The sequence below is a fragment of the Gymnoscopelus microlampas genome (genome assembly GCF_963454915.1).
Source record: "Gymnoscopelus microlampas genome assembly, chromosome: 21".
Lineage (NCBI taxonomy): Eukaryota > Metazoa > Chordata > Actinopteri > Myctophiformes > Myctophidae > Gymnoscopelus > Gymnoscopelus microlampas.
In genome coordinates, this window is record NC_139958.1 from 39,296,365 (window position 1) to 39,302,764 (window position 6,400).

The window sequence follows — 6,400 nt, forward strand, 5'->3', positions numbered from 1 at the left end:
TTTGGCTTTCTGCTGTCGGCATTGCGCCTTTGCTTCTTCATGAGGTTTCAGACGATAATTTCCTGCTTCTTCAGTTTGCGTAATGAGAGTTAGTTGCAGCTGTGATCTCAGCTGTAATCTCAGTTTGTACTGGAAAGTGCTGTTCCTGAGCACAAGTCTCCGCCAGCAGCAGTATTTTTGGTAAGGAATTTATTCCAAGATTGGAACTTTTTCTGCTAATATCTCCTGACTAAATGTTAGCTTGGCTGATGGCACTGATGTCACTTTGAAACATGTACCGCAATGTTTCGAAGTGATTCACCTATTTATAGGTATGTATTTCGTCATGCGTCTCGCTAGCCAATCAAAGCACACCCTTTCAACATATTGTCACGTGTCACGTGAAGCTTGACCAATGTTAGCTTGGTGGAACCAATGAAAATCGGCCTGGCAGACACAATAAAAAAAAAAAAATTATGCAAATAGCCCACATTGTTCAGTTTCTGACATACAGAAGACATGTGCGCCAATGGTTCCACAGTCTAGAGGTGAACCTGACAGAACTGCGTGTGGGGTCCGTTATGACAGCGATTATGTCATTTACTGACTCAGATGCTCTACACATAAACCTATACATAAGGTTACGTAGCACAGCAGAGCAGGTGGGTACCCCAACACTAACAAACATCTGGCTTGCACTGGAGCTTCTTGGAGCTCTCAGCAGCAGCCTCATGCAGTCATTATAGGCCACTGTAAGTCGTCTGATGGGGGTGCGTATTTTCGATAAGCACAAACGGCCGTTTGTGCTTATCGAAAATACGCATTGAATACGCATCATACGCAAAAAAAGCATTGGCATCAAAATATACTTAAGTACTAAAAGTAAAAGTAGCCTTGCGCTGATCTACAAATTGAAGATCAGCGCAAGCAAGTCCCTCACACGATTAAACGTTTATAAAGTAAATAGCCGACTCTCACGTGTAATGAAGAGAACACACATTTTGTTTACAGTTTAACCTCACGACCAAAGGCTAATAAAACTTGGAATAGATATTATATTGTTACAGGCTTACACGCAACATAAAGTGGGAGTGAAACCCGTTTTTATTTAGAACTTAAAGACGCACTGAAGTGACATTTTCGGTCATTTTATTTTGAAGGTTCAGCCCGAAACGTCGGCTCAACGACTCTAAACCAATCAGAAGGTCCGATCCCTTCAGGCTATGGGATGTTGGATCTCAATCACTTCAGCCGTGCTGGCACACGGCTAGTGTTTGTTTACAAGTGAGAGAGAGACGGCCAGTGAAGCACGTTTGCTACTACCTGGCTTATTTCTAACCTATAATGTTTTCAGATACATATTTTAGTGTGCAGATGAAGTTTAAAATGAGTAATACACTCATCTTCAATGAGATTCAAAACGGAGTATCTCTGTAATTAAAATCAGCTGTGTTTGAAGAACGTGCAGCTATGGGAATCAAACAGGTGCATGTAATCAAGATTCATTTATATTCGTGAAGGCTGTATTATGTCATCACGCAGCACGTTTTCGTTTACAGGAAGTAATTAAGATTGGCTTTTTAGGGACTTTAGATGTAAAAATACACAAAAATTGTTTTTTTTAATTTTTTTTGGCATCTATTGTTAGGTATGCCCATATGATGACCACGGATATGCTCTAAAAGTGTGAAAAACATATTTTTCATTTCACTACACCTTTAATATATATTTACATTAACTTAAATAGACTTTAACGTGTGTGGGGGTGATGGCCTCCATAAGATGAATCTGAGGGCGGAACACACACGTGTTGCATGATGAACTATATGTAAAAACGTCAGATGGACATGTTTGACATTTCAAATCTGTTTCAATATGCAAATAACTCGACCTGTATTGTTAGAAGGGTACATTCCAGATCATGTAAGGAGTGCTGCATACATCCCTAGGTATGTGCAGAAACCAGGTAAAATGCTGCCTATAGGCATCAAATTCCTCAGGGCCAGCTCTGACTACTGGTTACCAAATACTCAACATTCTTCAATCTGAACAGGATTCAATGGGTTTCCCACATCTAAGTTTAGAACACTATCCATTCTGCTACCACTACTACAGATACTACACTGTGCATTTAGCAAGAATGACTACAGTAATGTTCTAATCAATGGGGAAAGCAAAACATCGGACGGGGATGATGGGGAGGGTTAGGGGTGTCAAGATACACTAATTTCACGATACAATACATGATGTTGGGCATATGATATCGATATGATACATTATTAATGTTCTTTTCTCATGTATCATCAACATTGGCCATCATCTTTAGTTTAAACTAACTTTATAAAGCACTTTAAAAACAATTACAAAGTGCTTTGTACACACAAATAAATACATTTATGCAAGCTTAAAGACACACTGAAGTGACATTTTCGGTCATTTTATTTTGAAGGTTCAGCCTGAAACGTCAGCTCAACGACTCTAAACCAATCAGAAGGTCCCATCCCTTCAGGCTATGGGACGTTGGATCTCAATCACTTCAGCCGTGAACAACACAGCTAGTGTTTGTTTACAAGTGAGAGAGAGACGGCCAGTGAAGCACGCTTGCTACTACCTGGCTTATTTCTAACCTATAATGTTTTCAGATACATATTTTAGTGTGCAGATGAAGTTTAAAATGACCAATACACTCATCTTCAATGAGATTCAAAACGGAGTATCGTGACTACTAATTGAAGCCGAGGCCGAATTGGGCCAAATCGCATGGATGAGCCCTGACAGCACATGGTTGGTGCTACAGACTCCAAATTTCGCACACAGATAGCTCAGACCTTTGCCTACGATCTTAGCTAGGCCTCGACCCGACCCGATATGCGGTTTTCCGGAACCAACGCGAAAGGTTCGGAATCTCCATATGCGGAGTCCTGACTACTAATTGAAGCCAATGGACGCCGAATCCAAATTGGCCCGAATCGCATGGATGAGCCCTGAAAGCACATGGTTGGTGCTACAGACTCCAAATTTCGCACACAGATAGCTCAGACCTTTGCCTACGATCTTAGCTAGGCCTCGACCCGACCCGATACACAGTTTTTCGGATCCGGCACGAAAGGTTTGGAATCTCCGTATGCGGAGATGACTGACATCGGGCTGTTCCGGAGCAAGCGCTCACTCATTGTGACATCACTTCATAAAAGGCATCACATACACTAGATGAGTCAACAAAAAATCTCTGAGTGTGGCATAAACTATAGTCTTTCTTCCTCTCACTCCGAGGTGACAGATGAAAGTATATAAGCCGGCTTCTAAGCTAAGTCCAGCACTCTTGACAGACCTCTGCATATAGTCTATAAGCAGCTCTCAAAAAAATTAGTACTTCAGAAAAGCTACCAAAGCTAAACCCCGGTGAAGGAGAAATAATTCGTAACAACTTGGTACTTCTAAATTATCAGTGCAAGTTCATGGAAAGCCGGAAGGAATTGCAGGAGCAGGCCTTCAAGACATCGACTCAACTCAGACCTTTGCCTACGATCTTAGCTAGGCCTCGACCCGACCCGATACACAGTTTTTCGGATCCGGCACGAAAGGTTTGGAATCTCCGTATGCGGAGATGACTGACATCGGGCTGTTCCGGAGCAAGCGCTGACTCATTGTGACATCACTTTTCTGCTCCTCCTGCGGAGCAGACGGAGGAGGAGACAGTGTTCCTGGGGAGCAGATGGAACAGTCAACATCTGGTGGGAAGACAGGATACGGAGATTCCAAACCTTTCGTGCCGGATCCGAAAAACTGTGTATCGGGTCGGGTCGAGGCCTAGCTAAGATCGTAGGCAAAGGTCTGAGCTATCTGTGTGCGAAATTTGGAGTCTGTAGCACCAACCATGTGCTTTCAGGGCTCATCCATGCGATTCGGGCCAATTTGGATTCGGCGTCCATTGGCTTCAATTAGTAGTCAGGACTCCGCATATGGAGATTCCGAACCTTTCGCGTTGGTTCCGGAAAACCGCATATCGGGTCGGGTCGAGGCCTAGCTAAGATCGTAGGCAAAGGTCTGAGCTATCTGTGTGCGAAATTTGGAGTCTGTAGCACCAACCATGTGCTGTCAGGGCTCATCCATGCGATTTGGCCCAATTCGGCCTCGGCTTCAATTAGTAGTCACGATACTCCGTTTTGAATCTCATTGAAGATGAGTGTATTGGTCATTTTAAACTTCATCTGCACACTAAAATATGTATCTGAAAACATTATAGGTTAGAAATAAGCCAGGTAGTAGCAAGCGTGCTTCACTGGCCGTCTCTCTCTCACTTGTAAACAAACACTAGCTGTGTTGTTCACGGCTGAAGTGATTGAGATCCAACGTCCCATAGCCTGAAGGGATGGGACCTTCTGATTGGTTTAGAGTCGTTGAGCTGACGTTTCAGGCTGAACCTTCAAAATAAAATGACCGAAAATGTCACTTCAGTGTGTCTTTAAGCTTGCATAAATGTATTTATTTGTGTGTACAAAGCACTTTGTAATTGTTTTTAAAGTGCTTTATAAAGTTAGTTTAAACTAAAGATGATGGCCAATGTTGATGATACATGAGAAAAGAACATTAATAATGTATCATATCGATATCATATGCCCAACATCATGTATTGTATCGTGAAATTAGTGTATCTTGACACCCCTAACCCTCCCCATCATCCCCGTCCGATGTTTTGCTTTCCCCATTGATTAGAACATTACTGTAGTCATTCTTGCTAAATGCACAGTGTAGTATCTGTAGTAGTGGTAGCAGAATGGATAGTGTTCTAAACTTAGATGTGGGAAACCCATTGAATCCTGTTCAGATTGAAGAATGTTGAGTATTTGGTAACCAGTAGTCAGAGCTGGCCCTGAGGAATTTGATGCCTATAGGCAGCATTTTACCTGGTTTCTGCACATACCTAGGGATGTATGCAGCACTCCTTACATGATCTGGAATGTACCCTTCTAACAATACAGGTCGAGTTATTTGCATATTGAAACAGATTTGAAATGTCAAACATGTCCATCTGACGTTTTTACATATAGTTCATCATGCAACACGTGTGTGTTCCGCCCTCAGATTCATCTTATGGAGGCCATCACCCCCACACACGTTAAAGTCTATTTAAGTTAATGTAAATATATATTAAAGGTGTAGTGAAATGAAAAATATGTTTTTCACACTTTTAGAGCATATCCGTGGTCATCATATGGGCATACCTAACAATAGATGCCAAAAAAAATTAAAAAAAACAATTTTTGTGTATTTTTACATCTAAAGTCCCTAAAAAGCCAATCTTAATTACTTCCTGTAAACGAAAACGTGCTGCGTGATGACATAATACAGCCTTCACGAATATAAATGAATCTTGATTACATGCACCTGTTTGATTCCCATAGCTGCACGTTCTTCAAACACAGCTGATTTTAATTACAGAGATACTCCGTTTTGAATCTCATTGAAGATGAGTGTATTACTCATTTTAAACTTCATCTGCACACTAAAATATGTATCTGAAAACATTATAGGTTAGAAATAAGCCAGGTAGTAGCAAACGTGCTTCACTGGCCGTCTCTCTCTCACTTGTAAACAAACACTAGCCGTGTGCCAGCACGGCTGAAGTGATTGAGATCCAACATCCCATAGCCTGAAGGGATCGGACCTTCTGATTGGTTTAGAGTCGTTGAGCCGACGTTTCGGGCTGAACCTTCAAAATAAAATGACCGAAAATGTCACTTCAGTGCGTCTTTAAGTTCTAAATAAAAACGGGTTTCACTCCCACTTTATGTTGCGTGTAAGCCTGTAACAATATAATATCTATTCCAAGTTTTATTAGCCTTTGGTCGTGAGGTTAAACTGTAAACAAAATGTGTGTTCTCTTCATTACACGTGAGAGTCGGCTATTTACTTTATAAACGTTTAATCGTGTGAGGGACTTGCTTGCGCTGATCTTCAATTTGTAGATCAGCGCAAGGCTACTTTTACTTTTAGTACTTAAGTATATTTTGATGCCAATGCTTTTTTTGCGTATGATGCGTATTCAATGCGTATTTTCGATAAGCACAAACGGCCGTTTGTGCTTATCGAAAATACGCACCCCCATCAGACGACTTACAGTGGCCTATAATGACTGCATGAGGCTGCTGCTGAGAGCTCCAAGAAGCTCCAGTGCAAGCCAGATGTTTGTTAGTGTTGGGGTACCCACCTGCTCTGCTGTGCTACGTAACCTTATGTATAGGTTTATGTGTAGAGCATCTGAGTCAGTAAATGACATAATCGCTGTCATAACGGACCCCACACGCAGTTCTGTCAGGTTCACCTCTAGACTGTGGAACCATTGGCGCACATGTCTTCTGTATGTCAGAAACTGAACAATGTGGGCTATTTGCATAATTTTTTTTTTTTTATTGTGTCT